The following is a 19,707-nucleotide window of genomic DNA, read 5'->3' as shown; positions in this document are numbered from 1 at the left end:
AGGGGGGGGGGGGGGGACACATTGCTTGTTGTATATAGTTATTTCTTTAAAATTTTGATACTGAAAGTAAAGCTTTATTATAACCTGTATTTTCTCCCATAACAGTTCGTGCTTTCTACTAAAGGTTTCAAAATTTCACTGTGTTTTTTCTTCAAAAACTGAAAGCTACATATTTTTATTATTTTATATAACAAATTCAAAGAAGCTCAACCACATATTTGCTCTATAAAATGCACTGGTTTATAATAATATAACATTTAGGGTTTTAATACCAGTGCTTTAGTGTAATAAAACTTTTAGTGATTCCCTGGCATGTCTTGTTCAGACTTAAGTTCCTCATTTACATATCTGATGTCCCCCAAGAGACAGACAAGCTTCAAGTTAATTATCCATGTAGCTGTAAGAACTCCTGTTTCTTTGGTAAGAACTCTCTAAAAGAAAACTAACAGTTATTAAATATTACTTCGAGTTTCAAAAAGTAATCGAATTGCATTTAAAGAAGCACTAAAGAGATACTTAAATTTAATATTCTTTGCAGACTAAATAATATATAAACCATGTATAACTCTTACACATTCCACAAATAAAACAATCATTACAAACTAAGAAGCAGCCCAGTCTTCAGTAATTTCAAGCGCTGCAAACACTAAGCAGTAAAAAGGCTCTTGAGCAGACCCTACACTACTCCCTAACATGTAGTCATTTTACACAAAGGCAAAATTACACCTGTTGAAAGCATTGACACATTCCCGACTGCTTCTAGCAGAGCAGGATTACATTACTAATAGCTCATAAAAAAGTGGAGAGAATCATGCTCTTTACAGAAAATAACAAGTGTCAGAATACACACTTCTGAAATGAAATGGAACTGTTGTAAAGACACCAACACGTCTCTTATATCTCATGAAAGTATAATTACAGGGAGGAGCGAAAGAAATACTGTGTAGTGTATGTTGTCACTTGTGACCACAAGCATCTTTAAAACTCAATTTGATCTATCATGAATAAGAACAGAATATCTGGCAAGCATAAAATGGACTTTAATTTTAACTGTTCTACACATCTTCCACTCACGTAGCATCCAAATGCCTTCAGTAGGGTGTTAGACAGTGTGCCTAATATATGTCATCTGTGGCTCATTCTCTGTCATCCTCAGCTGCAGCTGGCAACTTACAAGTACAGATATCAGGTGAAATAATTAATCGGAGTATTTTACAATAAATGAACATGTGCATCTATTTCTCAGAGTCTCATGATGGCTTGCATGAGAGGTAAATTCACTGACTCCCTCCAAATTATTACATGCATCCTATAATTAAGTTACAATGACTGAATAGAATGTGGATGCTCTTCTCTACACAGAAGACAACAATCTCATTCCACAAAGACCTTGGAGGTCATTCAAGAAACAATTAGATGTCCTGCAATCTATACTAAAAAGAAAGAAGGCGGAGGGCAGAGTAGCCTTTTTTGTTTCCTATAGCTTCAGTGCTCACGCATTCAAATGAACCCAAACAATATTAAGCCACAGGGCAACACGCACAGAAAACATATGCCTTGTAATAAGTTGGCATTATTTCTATCCAGCAAAACAAGGTGGGAAGAGTCATGTCTGTCATTTTACAGAAAGGCATTTGTTAACAAATTTCTGTTATTTTAATTTTTCAGCATCACTATGTACAAAGTGAAAAGCACTAAATAAAGCCATTGTCATTATTCTGCTATGTAAAAACAGAGGAGAATACATACTCGTGTCAGCTGTGTACACATACAGCTCAGGGGTAAAAACTGTTAATATGAGAAGAGAAAAAGGTAAGACCTAACTTACATTTCAACCAACAGTGTTTTATTGCATGTAGAAAGCTTATCTGATATTTTCTGGCACTTCACATTTGATCAGATCAGTTTGATTTATTGTGATAAAGACATTTAAAACTTAGTAACAGACTTTGGGAATGCAAAATCTTAGGCAGATGATGCTACCACTAACTTCAAAAAAGACAATAGAAGATGACCTAAAATAGATAATGTCTATTATCATTCTAAAGTGATCTCTTCTGACTGAAATATGGAACAATATTGACAGACAGCTGCAAAGGGTGTCATTTCCAGGCCTCTTCATTTAAAAGGAAGGTCACTGAGATGTAGACCTTTAAGGGTGTTTGCAGGACTGTAAGGAACTGGTTCCTTCACACACCTCATCTGAATTGGAGAAGTCTTAGCCTTTGAAGTTTTCTATCACTTCTACAGTATTGAAGTACAATGCAAAAACTTACAGAAAGTACCTTCTATGATACGAACAGTTCACAACTCACTACCTTGTAATATTTCACTCTTTCTTTCCTTTCTTTCCCATCTTTCCCCTTGGCCTTCCTATTTGTAGCAGAACCAAGAAACAATTATGGGATGAGTGGGGCTGGTATCAGCAATGAGATAGGCTTTACAGTTTAATCTGAACAGTTGCCTAGGTGAAGTTCAAAGAACAATGCAGAACCACTAGAAGATTTGTCACTAGAAGATTTGCCATTAGAAGATCTGTTTCAGAAATAATGACTTGTTTAAAGTACAACTTCAGATCAGAGATACACAAAATACTAACATGAAGGCATAGTCCTAGACTATGAAAGTGAGATACTTTGAAAAAGCTATTAACTTCAACCACACAAATAAACTAAATGAATAAAATCAGATGTGCTTCCATGGTGTCTTTTATTTTCCAAACCTAATAATTTATTTTCTCTTTGCATTTATGTCCACCTATGTGCTTAAGAAGAAGAGTCAATATTAGCAGGACCTGAGCATTAAATTAAGTAGAGAAATAGAGAGAAATTCAATAACGTATAAATATGTAAACATATGTTTTAAAACAAAAATAGAAGAGGAAATGCAATCACTATCCCTGAAAGAAGATATCAAATTAAGAGCCTTTTTTTTTTTTTTCATCTGGGAGCCAGAAGACGACCAAGAGTGACTACTGCCAGTACTCCCATTATCTGGAATACAGATCCAGGTAACTAGGAAGAGATAGACTACTTTAAGTAGCAGATGTGAAATAATCTGTCTTTCAAAGATGATGAAACTCTGCCTACTTGCCATGAAGATTGAAGCTCGATTTTCCCTAATCAGAACAGTGTGTAATTGCCTTTGGATTCTTGCCATTATTTTCAATCCATGCAGTATTTATTTCACATGAAGAACCTGAAACTAAACAGAGCTCTCTATGCTATTGATCCTATTTATGACAGTCTTGATCCTGCAGTGAAATTAGTTCAGACACAGATGGAGCACATTCTTGGATCTGCAACTATCTGGTATGAAAGCTTCTGATTAACAAGCACTAGGTTCCGTATCTGTTCCCTTGCATCATTCCCAAACCATATACCATCGCACCATCCACAGCAAAATAAGATTAGTATCTGAATTCGTACCACAGCACTACGTTTTGTGTTAGCCACCCGTTGAGTTAGCCTGGTGCCGAGTACCCAACTTCACTGTTTCGTACATAAGGAGAACTGGAATGTTTCATGCTGAATTTGAATTTACACAAATGTTGCTGGCACAAAATTTCACACAGTTCATTATAGTATGTGAGATTATTTCGGCACCATACTTGGAAGGCGAAGAATATATCCTGTCTCCTCCCTGTGGCAGAGAGGCGATCAATCAAAAAGGTGCTTGGAGTCAGACAAAATGGCCGTATGGTGCTTCAGTGTTCAAATTGTGTGTGTTCTTTAAAAAAATTGAATGCTGGATAATGATTTGCCACACTGCTATACTACAGGTAAGTTCAAAAGCAGTCATTGTCAGTATGCTGATTGATGTAAAGCTTTCCGTCTCTGGGGGGAAGAGTATAGCACTTCCTACTGCTTGATCCATAAAGCAGCATTTACTGCAGCCCACCTTCCTGGTCTGTGCTGCATAATACATTGCCAGATTATGGGAGTTAGGGAATTAAAAGGAAAAGAAAAGAATGGATGAAAAAGCCCTGACCCCCTCCTCCACAGGTGAAATATTTGAGTCCCTGCCTCAGGGTATTGGAAGTAGACACTAATTGCCATCCAGATACCCACTACTTACTTTCACCTAAATATTTCCCACTTCTGGCTGATCAACCAACCTAAAATTTAATTGAAAAAGTTTTCATTTAATGTTTGCATCCTGTGACAACTAGCTGGGACTGGAAGCATTCACTATCAGAGCTAAAGTATAAAAAAGGAGAATAGCACCGTGTGAAGGAGCCCAAGTAAAAGGCAAGAAATGAGAAGGGGGGAAAAAAAGCTCTTAAGGACACACACTTCAAGTTTCTTTTACTAAGAACCAACAACTTTCACTTCAAGTGGCACTTCATGTGCCAGGTACTGTTGCAGTTGTTTGATTCTGCATTTGCTACTTAGTGATCACTATCTGGATTTTTGTAGGCATTTTCTCATGGCTGTTGAACAGAAATCTGCAGCACTATCCACAGACAGGAAGGGGAAAGTATTATTGATCTGTGTCTGCTTTGATGTGCTGCTTTCTGGGAGTGAAAGCCAATCTGTTACAATCAGACACAGCACAGCCTGAATTATATTGAGGTTCCCATCAATATATAGAATATGTGGGAGCAAATAAACAGTAGCCACAAAAGAAAGACTTGACCAGATTATTAACCAACTCTGGGTGTTGAAAAAGGAAATTCATGTGATATCCAGACAGGTCTCATTCTTAAAGACCTTTTGGGGACAAAAATACAAGAAAGGAAGTGTTTGATATTGGAGACCATGCAGAGAAGGCAAAGAAGAGGATTTGCGCTTCATGAAGCATTAAAGTGACTTCTGTAATGATACTCTGTTTGGAGCAGAAATGCCCCATTTAAAAAAAAAAATGAACGAAAGGAGCTGAGATTCAGAACTTGCAAACCTTGTTGGCAGCCTTAAAGGTATTTTCTGTGTTAGAGTTGTAAATAAAAGGGGGAGTACAGAACACCAAACCCCAAAATCCTTGCTCAAAAGTGTTTACAACCTGAGAGAAGGATCATGAGCACAAGGAGTCATCAGAAAGACTCAAAGGCGATGATTACAGACAAGGGGAACAAGATCTGAAAGACAAAAGAGTAAATGAATTGATAGCATCGAGCAGATAGCATTCTCTCTAGCTCCTTAATGCTTGCCACCATCTGCCTATCAGCCTCCGGGCAGGGCAGGCAGGCAAAGGAGAATATTGGTAACAAACAGGGACAGATGCCAAAATAAGATTGGCCAAAGGCAGGAACAAGTGACAGAATGAAATTTGTTCAGAAACAAAGTCCTTGCAATGATGAAAAGTTTAACAACAAAATTGAAACGCAGATGTGTGTTTTACAGATTTAAAATATGTTTGGATCTGATTATGCAATGTTTTGAATCCTGTTTTCTTCCTTAAATGTAGAAATCATCTGCAAATCAAAACAGTACCAATTCTTGCAGAGATGTAAATGCACAAAGTTCAAGCGTTAGGCTTGTGCAGAAACAACTTCCAGCTGCTTTCCACATAGAGATTCCTGGTAGGTATCTCACTCGAAATGCAGACATGGTAGTGCTTTGCCAACCCAAAACTACTCCATAACAGCAAACAAATGCAGCTTGAAGGCTGAATTCATCAGTAAAACAGGTAGAATGGCCAAATATATGTTAATGACAACAGCTGAATAGAAACAGAATTGCACAGGCCTAAGGGAAATGTGAAAATATTGGAGGATGGAGTCAAAGGGAGCTTAGAGAATGTTACAGCATGGCAAATACGTGTACTAGAATGACAAAGTAATATAAGGAAGATCCTTTCATTTTGCTTAATTCATCTGATGCATCTTCTCAATGTGCAAAGGTAGAAAACAGGGATAACTGAAACAAGACACTAAAGGCAACTTCAGTACCCTAAATACTGACAATAATAGAATATCTGTGACATATATATAGGGCGCGCATATGACGCAGTACCCACAGAAGACACACAAACTTGTGAAGTCAAGCAGAATACCTTAGAGCATATCAAACAACACTTTATACCTACAGTGAGGCACCTGAAATACTCTCAAAGAGTCCAAAAAATATTTTCTCTCCAAAACTACCAGACAAACATTCCCCTAAACACATCCACCAGCACAAGATTTCTTTAACCTTTTTATCCCACTTATTTAACTCCATCAAAATATCTTTAGGTGGAGTTCTCAAAGAAAAAGGCAGGTTTCACAGAGAATTGAGGACCACTGGACTGATTCCTTTGGACATAGGTTATTTCTCTTGCAAATGTAAATGTTCATGACCTAATGAGTTAGATGCAGAACAGTATACTGCATAATAAAGGCAGAGGACTCTGAAGCAGGGACTTAGCTTTAATTATTTGGAGAGGTTTATGAGATTCTTCTGTTCTTGGGGTTTCAATTTCTCTTTGGAAGAGTAAATAAAATTAACTCAATTTCCAGCTGTGGACAGATTGTGGCCAGATAGATAATTACCCTGCGGTACCCGTGGGTAGCCAACTTTCCCCACTGTTCAGTAGCATTTGAATTGTTTGCCTTATCTCTCACTGGTTGTGACTTTGTTGAGAAGAATGGAGGTGACATTTATCTCTTAACACAAATATATGTTAGTAAGCCATTTTTAGAGATGCAGGTTAAGTGAGGGACCATAAGGTGCACATATGGGCAGACATATTATAACAATTTTAGTAACAACAAAGACCAGAAGGGAATTATTACATTTGGAGAGAATGTGATTGAAAGTTAAAGGATAAATTCAGGTATGTGTCACTATTCTCTCAATGCTAAAAGAAAGCAGGAAAATAATGACCTGTAATTCCAACAGGGAGCAAAGAATCAGACCTTCTACAGACAATAGGGGTGTTTCACCCCATACTCCTCTTTTGATTTCCACATGAAACCATACACTGAATAAACTCCTGGCACAATTCTGTCAAATTTCCTAACACTGTAGCCAGTTATTAAATATCTGTGTTTGACAAGAGAAGTGACAAATGAGTATTATGTGAAAAGCAAGTATTTTGGCATTTTGGTAGTTTCTTGGCTATGTAACCAAGAAGAGCTGGATTCATCCAGATGTCAATGACTTAACAGTAAGCACTTAAGTGCTACAAAAAGCAGGCATGTGACCCCAGTCAGGAGATCTGGAATGTGTTACCCTGCCACCAACATGTTCTACGCTCAACAGACAGAGTGAAGATACTTTAAAGAGAGATCAAAAAAGCCCATGGTTGGCTCAGATTGGCCACAAACAAAGTCTGAACTTGGCCTCTCACAGAAGCTCAGGTATCCTTCAGGCTCCAGCCCCAGAGCTGTCTCCTAAGGCCTGAAGCATAACTAAGCATGGACTTTTTGCAAAATATCCTGGTGACCAGAGCACTCAGAGAAGACATATCTGTGTTCCAGCTTCTTCTTGGCTTAAGGAGATTGGATGCCCAAAATGCCATACCCAACAAGAGAGCCTTACCATCAAACTAGCTAACTGCAAGAGGACAAGAGGCTAGAGAGAAGGTGCTCTCTAACCTTTCTTTCCAGGCTGGGCTACTGTGCAAAAACCTTGACATCAAATGACAATATAAAATTGAAAGTCTGACTTTGAGGTCTGTGGATAGATGGGGATAGGTGGAGTCCACCTGTGGATAGATAGGTGGAGTCCACTCCCCAGCCATTTGTAGGATTTTTTAAAATTTGTTTGTGGAACACACAGTGGATAAAGATAGAAACATCTTGGAAGCCTCCTTTTACCCAATTAATGACCATTCTTGTAGCTTTCAATATTCTGTTAGATGGAAAATTACAGAAAGAAACATGTATATGATTAGAAAATCAGCCAAACTGACATTTTTTAAATATTTTGAGTCTTAAGTGATGATAGAAACCAACACTTGACATGTTAATGACTAGGGTTTTGGACAAATTCTCCTGAAAAAATAATTTGATTGCATTATAAATTCGTGGTATTCTGTAACTAAAAGTTTTTAAATTGTATACAATAAAATTGCAGTATGCCATCAGTACATTATTTTCGTATTATTATTTTCAATTGATAAACAACAAAAATGCCTCCACTCTCAACTTCAGACAGGAATGTGGAAGTAGTTGAGAAGAATGAATAGAACAATAAATCACTGCAATGTCTGAGAGCTGGTTTTGACAGAAAGATTTCCAGCATCAATAGTGGCATTATAAGTAAAATGCGGAACACTTTGCATGGAATCATAGCTTGTGCAGCCATAATAGTCCTTGACATGCATTATTTTTGAGCCACTGCTGCCCCTATGCAATGTGTTAAGACAACGAACTTCCCAACCCAATCAGAAGATGTCACAAACATTACCACTCCACTCCATAACACACGGTAGTGCATCAGGGCAGGCCTCCGGGAGACATTAAACAAGTGGTGGAGTACAACACTAAAGCAAGAAAAGCCCTCAGAGGTTTAAACTCTCCCACTTCTGTCACTGTAACTTGGCCTGACTCAGAACCAGCAAGTGCTGCAGCTGCTGCTCTTTCCCAACACTATCCGTAAATAAATGTGCCCTGTGCATTTAGCAGGCTCTTGTTTAAAAAAGAAAGCAAACAAACAAACAAAACCAAAAAACAATCGACCAACCAAACAGTAAAAAAACATTTTTTCAGGTTAGAAAAAAATATCCATTTCTTGTGTCCTTTTTTAAGCATAGATTTTAGTTCACCAAGCTTCTTTTTTTCACTGTATTGCAATATTGTACACCTCCTCAGTTGAAAATAAAGTGAAATCAATATAGGCATGTGGTATATGTGGACCACAAAATTTCTCTGCATGTGTCCTCTGGTACCGGAGCAATAAGGATGGCAGAATTTCCACAGCTTTTTCACCTTTCATATTCATTACAGATTCTTTAATGGTCTCTGAGGGACTGGTTTTAAACATACTATTTAATGGCCCATAGAAAATACAAATCCACTAATCTGATTTTAAAAATGCCTGCTCACTTTGGTCCATAAAGTTGTTTGAAAAGTATTGTTTTCCAGACGAGATACAATACTATTGCAAATGATCACATGGAATTTGAAAACATGAGGTCTAAATGTCTGTTGTATACAACCTCTGTAATAGATGGAGTCAGATATTGCTCCCAGCTTACTGTTTAAAGTTGCCATTAACATAAACAAAAGTTAAATATTTTCCAGTTAATCCATGTACCTTTTATCCTTAGAGGGTGAGAGTCCTCAAGCACCTGATTCTGTTCCAGAGGGAGCCAGTCTCCACGAGCGCACAACTAGGGACTCGAGTACCGGCACTACAATCTGTTGAATGGTTGAGGATGTCAAGAGGTGAGATTTATATCCACAGTGAATCTGAGTTTGCATGCTGAGTTCATCTGTAGCGTGTGCTCAGTTTCAAATATTTATTTATTGTAAAAATGGTTCCAGTGTACTATATTCTTTATACACACTGGTAACATTTAGGATGCACTGATTTTGCTTTAGCTGTCTTCTGGACGCTTTGACAGTGCTTTTCAACAGGCAGGAGCTTGGAGAGCATCAGTCACCATCCTGACCATAGTTGCAAGGTGTGGAATTTCATAATCACAGGCTAGGAAATAATGGACTGAGTAAAGTCCTGAATATGTTTTACCACTGGGCATTAGTGGGCATTTATTACACAATATTACTTATCTGTAGCACTGTATTTCCTGCAGTTATAGAAAGAAACTTTACAAACATGGTGGTAAGCAAAGTTACATACAAGCCTCACTTTACATGGCTGTTTGCATACACGTGGATGTCTTTTCTACTTTATTAAACCTAAACAACATCGAGAAATCTTCAAACAAATGTCCTTCTGTGGGCTAAATTCTGCAATAGTTAAAGGCCCAATAGGTTCATCAACAGCTGGTAAATCTGAGGCTGAAAAGATAATGGCCAAATGCCTTTATCTTCTGCCATTCTCACCATAACTCAAAGGAACAGTAAACTAGTTATATAGATTCAAAAAAACCCTGCCCTCACATGTCCAAACCCTCCAAACCAACTTTTCTGACCTGCTAACTTAATGATAATTACAGATCAGGAACAAATTGTGGGCTGAAGTGCACACATTTATAGTTTAGGGCAATGCTATTCCTTCCTTCTTGGAGTGTGATTTAGCCAGAAAAGCTTTTATTCAAAACAAATCTGATAAAAGGGAGAATGACAGGAGTGAGACATGGCTCCTCCTCCTTCCACAAAGGGTGCCTCTTTGCCAGCAGAATTCTCCTCTCCTTTTCCCTCTCTCAGTTTGACAATTGCAGAGTGCCAAGATGTGGAAATCATCCTTCCACTGGTGACATCCGTCTCCCCAAAGAGCTCCGGAGGCAGTTATTGTGATAGCTTTGGAGTCTGTCATATGATTAGGTGAATATCGAACAGTCTGGGACTTCATTCTCTTAATGCTAGTTCCCGTGACTCACATTTGATTGGCTGGAATCAATGCAATGTATCATTTTATTTTATTTTTTTTGTGCTAAGAAGGGAAAGAAAAAGGCTTAAATAAATTTATGCATAGGGCTTGCAGTTTAGAAATGCCTTCTCTTTTATTTATTGTGTAGGATATCCATAACTATCAGTCAGCATTGTCCATTTACGCATCTACTGGAAATATTGAGTTTTCATTGTGAAAAGGCTGATTCTTATGAACATGTTAGAAAGCTTTCTGTGCCACTTCTTTGCAAACAGAGACTTCAGAACAGTCTCACTAATGAACCATAAAGGAAAAAGATTTTTTAAAATAACAACTCTCCTAAGAAATGACATTTAAAAGGAGTGCTGATTAATATCAGAAACAAGCCAAGAGAGTTAAAGAAGTTTTAAGTATTATCCTTTTCAGCATGGCTATCAATAGGAAGCTGACAATAGTATTATTGCTATTTACATATTGGTAACACGCTGGTATGAATTTGCATAACGTATTGTGGTTCTATGCTCTAGGGAGTTGCATTGTAACATATTGGTGCTTAATGAACTCTGAAAAAATTGATTTTCCACAGAGTAAATTAAGGAATGCATTATAGCTGTTAAAGCAATCTTAAGGGAAATCTGAGGCTTCCACTGCAGCACCATGCTTAGTAAGTAATAAATTACATGTTATACTTATTTGCCTTAATTCATGCTAATTTTGTCCAATTAATGTATCACAGTAATTCAGAAGCCTGTCACAGGAGAGCTAATTATTTATTGGATTTTTGTGTTCAGCTCCCTAGGAGTCTACTAGCAAACAAACTTGCGACTGTCTTTCTGTTAGGTCCACAATGACATTCTTATGTCTTACTGTGGAAAGAAAAAGAATGTTATTATTTTCAGGTTTCAGTTATAAAAATGGATCGTTATTCATGTAAGTTAGTTTTTTGTTTACAAACTGGTGTCACGTCATGACAGACTGCCATACTGTTAGGATGAGATCCAATATTTTTCCTCTTCCTGTAAATGCCTGAACATGACATAATTCTTATTAAAGACCATAGCAGTACTTTTCACAACCTGAAAGCTTCTGCTGAGTGTGTATAAAGTTCAAGAAAAAAACCCTTCTCATTTTTTCCACTGAAACCTATGTTTTTCAAAATCCATTGGCTTGAAGAATCAAGTACAACGTGCCCGTAGCAATTGGTACTCTTTTACAAAAATAGATTTTTAACTGTGGCAGAATGTTAATTCACAGCAAGAAATGAATTATTTATGAGATTAATTTGTGCAATTCATACCCATAAATAATATGGCAGTTGCTAAATAATTTGCACAGTGATAAGATGCAGACATCACAGTTAAACAATAAGAGAGTCACCAGCTGTGAAGTACCAACTATCTACTAGCATTCTGTCATGCGCAAGCGTTTACAGAAAATTATTTGTTGGGGGTGGAAAGTATTAGATCTGATACTTGGCTTCTCATGGGTAGCGGCAGAATACTTGTCAGTTGATTACTGTCTTCTACCCTATGTGAAAAGAAGTGATATTTCTTTAAATGTATAATGCAAAGTGACGTTACCAGCAGGCTACATAAAATCATGTGATGTAACCTGCCATAATATGATGCACATGACCGACTGTGTCACAAATTTAAAGAGATTTATTTTAGAAGAACTGGTGAGAAAAAAAATACTACCCCTACTCCTTTTCAGTCAGGTGCCATTGATCTGTGTTTGCCTATAGCCAAATGAATACCTGGTAGTTCAGTAAACGTCTCTGAGCAATATACCATCTTACACTTACTGTAGCTATTATTATCACTTAAAAAGCATCTGTCAAGTACTTCATAGTTTTCTACCATCATTTTTCAATCTCTTCATTCCTAGCAAGCACACAAAAGCTTGACAAAGAATTAATTATCCAGTCCTTGTTTCTTGGAAAACAGTTGTTTAATTGTTTCTGGCATTTAGAACTCGAAATTGCTTTCTTCATTTTTCTTCCTTGACTTCTCCACTCTGGAAAATATAAAGCCTACACTTAACATTAAGCATGTCTTAAATCTCATCAAAGTCAGCAGGAATAGTGACTGAATTTTGCCCTTAACCAGGAGCTTTATTTTCAGACTGCATTTCCTGGACAGTCTGGACAAGGGGATGAAATTATGGGCACACCTTCCAAAAATGGGAGCACGTGTGGCCAACCATACCACGCAAACATGATGGCTGTTTTACAAATGGTTCAGAAAAAGGGGTGAAATATGCAAAAGAGTAACAACCAACAAAGGAAACCCCAGAATCTGGAAGAAAAGACCTTGTGACAATGTCAGATAATTCTTCCTGGCAGCAAATACATCAGTTTTGAAAGCCCACTTGCCTGAAAATATTCATAACTTTTTCCATCTCTCAGTGCTTTTTTCCTATGAGTAGTCCACATCATTGCCTATATGGAGAAGTTTAAATAGCCTCCTCTCATGAGCCAAAACCCACACAACCTGACACTGAAAATCATCTAAAACACTAATCATATGGAACAAGTGACAGAGGGTTTGCATTGTAACAATGTCACACTATGGATATACAGAACAGGAAAAAGCCTAAAAAGTTAAAACAAGATTTGGAGTCCCTAGTTGGAATGAATGTTTTAAAGTGTCCATGTTTACTCTCTTGTTAAACTAATATGTTTGCTTCTGCTAGACGTAGCAGAAACTGAGAAGCTAACTTTTGTGTTACTTTAGCCTAATATAGAAACTTTAAAAAAAACACACCACCAAAACACCCTTGGAGAGGGAAGGCTGGTGGTAAGGAATTAGATATTCATTAGAGACTCCATTTGTAACAGACCCTTGACTACGTTTGCTCCTTCCTTTCCAAGCCACCCACCTGTAGCTGTACAAGGAAGGTAGGGAGGAAGGATATCGTACTTTTCCTCTGCTTGTTTCTGGTTGTGCCAGCTAATAAATGCTTTACTTTAAAATCCTGTTCTTTCCATGGAGGCAGCTGCTTTTCTGCTAGTTATTTCATTGGGTTCTCTTCTGGTCATTCAGAATATGACAAAAGGAATCAAGTTTCAAACACCTTCTCGTACCACAGAAATGTATGGAAATCTTGAGTCACACAGCAGGAAATGGCAAGACTGCTATGAACTTCAACAACCCAAGAATTCACCCACAGTCTCTTGTTACACTAAAAACCTGTAGACGATAATCTCTGGAACTATAACCTTCCTAATGCCAATGTATTTTGTCATTTCTCCTGACACCTGACACACCATTTATTTCCAATTTACGAAGACAACTCCTTTCTCCACCTGGAATGTCTTTGTCTTACTTCTTTCCCCTCCTATGCCCTCCTGCCACTTCCCTGGCAAAGATTCATCAGCAAAGGGTTTCACATCTCCCTTTCAGATTGACAAGATTTTAGTGGGTTTTCATCACTCAACAAATGAAGAAAAGTTTTTTTATGAAAGCAGGAATAGGTATTTAAGAACATATTAACGATGCAGATTATTTCTGTAATCAGTAATCAGTGCTTTTACAGTGTTTCCTGCTATACAAAATCTCTCCTGTTATGCCAATCGGCCGCTTTTGTCAGACCATAAAAGATATTTTAAAAAAAAAAAAAAGTTACAGTGAAGCAGGGTGTAATTTTGGGGAAGATGCCCAGTGGAAGTGTCTTCTTTCTTCTCTCAAAGGAAACAGAAAGATTTTACAGATTACAGAGATTCCCCAACCAATCCTGGTCTCAGTGGTTTCAGAATACAGTGCTTTTCAAAAAACCTGCAACCTTCTTAGCCACAGCTGGATGCAGCACCAGTACAATGTCTTTCTGGCAGTTCATAGTATCATGGACAAATGCAGGTGTCATTAGAGAGAAAGATGTGGATACACTCATAAAACTGCAAGCTTATGCAAATAACATTCATTTACTCATTGAGTTCAGAAACAGATTATTTAAAGAAATGGAGGGCAATGACATCAAGACTTTTAAATGATAACTAAGCAGTGCCTTGGCCTCAATTACAACACTAAATTTAAGCAGAAGCCATATAAAGAGAAAGGTGACCCAACTCAGCATTAAGTATAGAATGACAAAACCACACACGTCAAAAGAGAGTTCCAGAAACCATCTAGTCCAACCTTTTCCCCAAAGCAGGTCCGTTATTGGATCAGGCTGCCCTAGTGGTGAATGATTAGCTTATTGGTGCACAATGGAAACTAGAGGTAGCTAGACAAGGAAGGAGCTCAGTAGGTTGTTATAGAGCGAATTGTAGCAATAGGGAAGAAAAGGGAAAGGAAACACAAAAGTGGCTTCTATGGCTGCAAATAGACATTGCAGGTGAGTACATACCCCTGCATCTCGCTCCCATGTGGCCTTCAACACAAGTGACTGGATGAGTTGTGCTAATGGATACCCACTGCAAATCTTTACTATACCCACGGTGCTGCTACCAGGGGCTCATGACCAGGTTCCTCACCCTGAGCACCATGAGCTGCCCGTAAGTTCCTGCTGTGTGTATGTGACTCTTACAGTCCTGTTTCATGTCTCCTAAACACTATCAAAACAAATAATGACTATTTTTCTGTAATTCAAACGATAACTCTCCAGTAGTATCCAGAGTTTGAAAACAAGTTTATTTCGTTGATTAGATATTATCAAGTTGGTTAACAGAAATAGCAAGAGTTCTGTGTGCTTATAGGTATCTTATGCTATTGTGGATTCCCTTTTTTCCATCTAGAAATTCCGGTACACATTTACATGCTTTTGCAAGAGAGAGGATAAACAATACTGCCATTACTTCTATACTACGTGCTGCTACACCTGCAGTTGCCAGCTTCCTACAAAACTCTATTTCTTGCAGATGATGGTTGCATATGTAAATACAGGACCTTCAGTAATCAACTTCAGAACTACAGTTCAATAAAATCACTTACGAATAGCCACATTACACAAGTGATGCCACCTGTGGCAATGTGCAATTGACCCCATGGTCTATTGGAGGGTTGCACCTCTCCTGCTGCTTAGACAAAACTCCCTTTTTTCAGCACACTACTGCAGCTCACTATTCTATTTTCTAAGTGGTTTATATTGTTCTGCTGGAATTAACAGAGGGACTGCTATGAGATCTTCAGGTGAAATGTATTATAGAAATGCAAATAAACTACTAGCATATTATTTAATGCAGAGGCTGCTGTATAGCTCTACCTAGCCATTGCATTTACTTTCCATGCCTATCAGTATGCACTCAGAGATTGATAGATGATGGTTTTATAATTCTTAAATACTTTTTTGATATCCTAAACCTATAGAGCCTTCAGACATTTTGTTCAGGAGATTTGGAATACTTTGCTACTTGAAATAAAAAGAGCTTCAATTGGCAGGGTTTTAAATCCAAACATTTAAGGCATTGATTTTACTTAGTTTTTCTAAAGTAACTCCTTTAGGAAATTGAGTGCTACATTGCTAATTTTAACTTTATTCATTTTAAAGTGCTCCAGGATACTAGCACAAAGGGCACTGTAAAAATTGCATTGTGCTGTTTTAGGTTTGAATAGGATGAGCTATAGAAATGTTTGAGACTTTGAATTTCCAGAATTTAGTTATTACAATGCTTATAATACTAAAGGTTTCTTATGTATGCATTTTATGTTTGGGTTTTTTTTCTTAATAATCATAATTTCTAAGAAATATCTGCTCTACAAAGACTTGTCACTAAGGCTTTATATTTTCTATTGCAATACAGCTGTACAACAAGATTTTATAGAACAGTTATTCTCACCTATATAAATATCATTTAAAATGCAAATGTTCATTGCCTAAATTGGAGTGGAAATACATTTTTCATGCAATGAATCTTAAAATATTTCCAGTGTTTATTAGCCTGCAATGGGATTTTTCATTTACAATACGATATGCTCACCTTGTATAAATCTGAGTATAGCATGCAAAAATATGTCTGAATATTACATAATAATAGTAAGTGGTTGTGTATTCAGAGTAACCAATGCAAAATTTAATAATTTGTATGTATGTAAATTTTAGAATATTTTTACTGTAAGAGATTTGGAGGTTTATGACCTATTACAGCACAATTAAATATACAATAAAATACAACAAAATTTGTACTTATTTTCCTTTGATGATTATAAAAATTTATTCAGGACTATATCATTGATTTCAGTAAAAACTGGTTCATAATACTTTACCTTTTAAAACAGCAATGTAGTTTCATAGGTGGATTTTTGCATTGCATATTCCTTAAAAAAATAGGTTGTAAAGTGGGAAAATGTGAAAGATATTGCAAAAATTCTGATTTTTACTCTTTGTTTTCCAGAGATTTGTCTCAATCTCATGTATAATCTAGCATTCACTGCAAGTGACAAATATGTAACAGAAGCAAGCACAGAATTACTTTATAAGTAATAAGTAAAATTTGAAAAATACTATGAGTTGAGAGGGAAAAATAATCAAAAGTATTCATAAAGGTAAACATTGGCTTTGGAAGAATAAATGGAACATTCCTTAATTGTTTTTTCAAGACCAGTGGAAAATATTCCTCACATACACAGAGGGTTTTTTTTTCCCGACTCTCAACAAGGGATAATTTGTGAAGGGGTAACTTAGTGTAGAAAAAACAAGGTGGATGAACTTTAAGCAACATTTTAATAGATATACCACCAAACTTCAGCAAGTCATTGGGGAGACAGATCGATGGAATATGTGTTATCACTAACATCAAAAAGAATAGATCTATCACAGAAAAAAAAACCCAAACTATTTAAAAATTTAAAGCATTATCTATAGCATTTTTATTCAAAGGCTTTTTTTGAACAATTGTGTTTGCTAGCACACTTTGACAATAGAAAGTTCACACAAACCCTGCCCTGATTGTCAAAGTACTACATGGGCTTTTTAAATTTCATGTGCAATTAGATTTTATTTGTATTTCAGTTTTGTTTAAAATATAGATGCATTAGTGATTATAAATCATCTTAGTTTTAAAGGAAGAGTGTAGCAGTTAGTAGTGTGCTCACTCCAAAGCAAAAAACATGGTAAAAAAGTCAGGCAGTGATACAGATGTTTTACTGTTATGTTCTCTATATTGAAATACATCTTCATCAAAATAACACAGGCTCTACATAGCATTTATCTTATGCTATCTGTCTGAGCCAAATCCAAAAGAAATTGAAACCCATGATCGTCTTCTCATCAGTGTCTGTGTGTCTTGGAGCACCTCTTTCCTATGTCTCTGGTCTGTCCTTCATTCATAAACTATAGATCTGCCTCTTTCCTTCTCCTCTGAAACCAACATTTGTGGTTTTACCATCACCCACTTGTTCAGTGCCAAGGTACAGCAGGCACTTTATTGACGAACAGAAAGTGCAGTGTTTGTGCTAAAGAGACCTTTTGACTTGCATAGCACAGGTCTAAAGACCTCCAGCCTGTGAAATTTTTATGGCAAAACACAGCCTGATGTGCCAGGAATAATGTTGATGAGAGCAATCAGTATCAGGGAGGCGACACGAACCAGGAGCGTAGCCCAAAATCATGAGCATGTATGTACCACTCGCATCCTGCTGCTCTTCCAAACTGGTGAGACAGGGAGACCAGGCTTTCTGACAGATATAAAACCTGCAAATTTTATACAATTCTGTAACAACCGGTAGGGGTAATTAAGATCTGTGATCTGTGATGTGTTCTACAGCTTTAACTGTAAAATAGCCTAAATAATCTAAATTAACTTAATCTAATAAACTACCTACTTTTCCAGTAGTGAAATCTGCAGTGGGTTGAAAGGAAGAAAACTGTTCCTCGCTTCTTATAAACTGTACAAAGGCTGCTCTTTAGGAAATAGAAATCTGCATACAAGTTGGAAATGTTTCTCATCCCTGGGGAGAACAATTTTCATTAAAATATTCTGATTTTCCAATGAAAAGTCAGAACTTTGTCTAGCAAGCAGAAAATAAAGTTATTTAAGCAATACCTTGCTTTTTCCATTGAAAGAGTTTTGAGTGAGTATATTCAGTTTTATTTATTTGAGTTGCTTTTCTTGAACAAAATATTTGTACAAAAAAATCAATGCTTACAATAAAAACATTTTGTTGGCTGAGTTTAGGATTTTTTAGTGTATGAATTAAGCTTGAACTTTCATTCATCATGGTTATTTAGGACTGGATTACAACACATACCACATACCTTTTTCCCCCTTGGGATTGAGTTACTAGGTAGAATACTGTCACAAATTCATTGAAATATATTTGTGGTCAGAATTAGTCAGAAAATTTCTCCCATGGAAAATTTCAAATACGAAGCAAAAGGTAAGAAGTGGAAATATTTTTATTTGGACATCCTGCCATACTGTCTGCCAAGAGTTGCGCTCCAAATCTCCTTTGCTGGGGGTGGGGTGATTGCATGATCAAGATATTATACATACATTAGTAGTCTTTCTTGGCTAATCTGACTAAAGAAAATTCCCAGAGGATGTAATGTAGCAGAGTATCCCAGCTACCCTTCTATTAGTACAGAAACAGGGATGTTGACCTACCACTCTTCTGTTCTCCAAGCTACAAGCACCAGAGTGGCAGCATTCCATCTTTCTGGCACATAGTTCTTACACTGTTTTTTTATACAAACAACAGATCACTTCCATGAACAAGAAATGGTTTTAGGTCACAAACCCAGCTGGCCATTGAAATATAACTTCTTGCCCTCCTCTGACCCAAGACTCTCTACATAGTGAGAGCAACTGTCACCTCTGAGTCACAATTCCTATGAAACAGGTCAGATAATTTACACCCAAAAGCACCTATTTCGCTCTATGAACTCCCAAAAATGTTGGAGTAACTCATTCAGATATAATTCTCCAATACTAGGTAAAATCAATCCCGACTCTGGTCTTCAGTCACACACAGTTCTAGTGGAAGGGGAGAAAAAGAAGGAAAGAAAGCCTTCTTTTGGGTTAGTAAGTTACATTTTCTATCTCTTCTGAGCTCTCTTTGTCCACATCTTGATGCTATTTCAGAGTGACTGTTGGATCTCTTTCAGGAGTTTCACATCATTTTCTGAAGAGTGATGAAACAGAAATTTTTGGTCCCGTTTCTTCTCCATACTTTTATGTAGCTCCCACTAAATTGCAGTAATCAAAGCTACGCTTATATTTTGTAAAAGAAAACAACACAACAGGATTGTTCTGAATAGGGTTTTGGTTCAATTTCCATGTTCAGCTCAGTGAATGAATAATAAAATTATATATGTACTTTTGATATATTCCTGCAATTCTAACTAATTT

The sequence above is a fragment of the Calidris pugnax genome, unplaced genomic scaffold (assembly GCF_001431845.1).
Source record: "Calidris pugnax isolate Ruff unplaced genomic scaffold, ASM143184v1 scaffold44, whole genome shotgun sequence".
Taxonomy (NCBI): domain Eukaryota; kingdom Metazoa; phylum Chordata; class Aves; order Charadriiformes; family Scolopacidae; genus Calidris; species Calidris pugnax.
The sequence above is the reverse complement of the archived record's forward strand: the minus strand, read 5'-3'. Positions refer to the sequence as shown.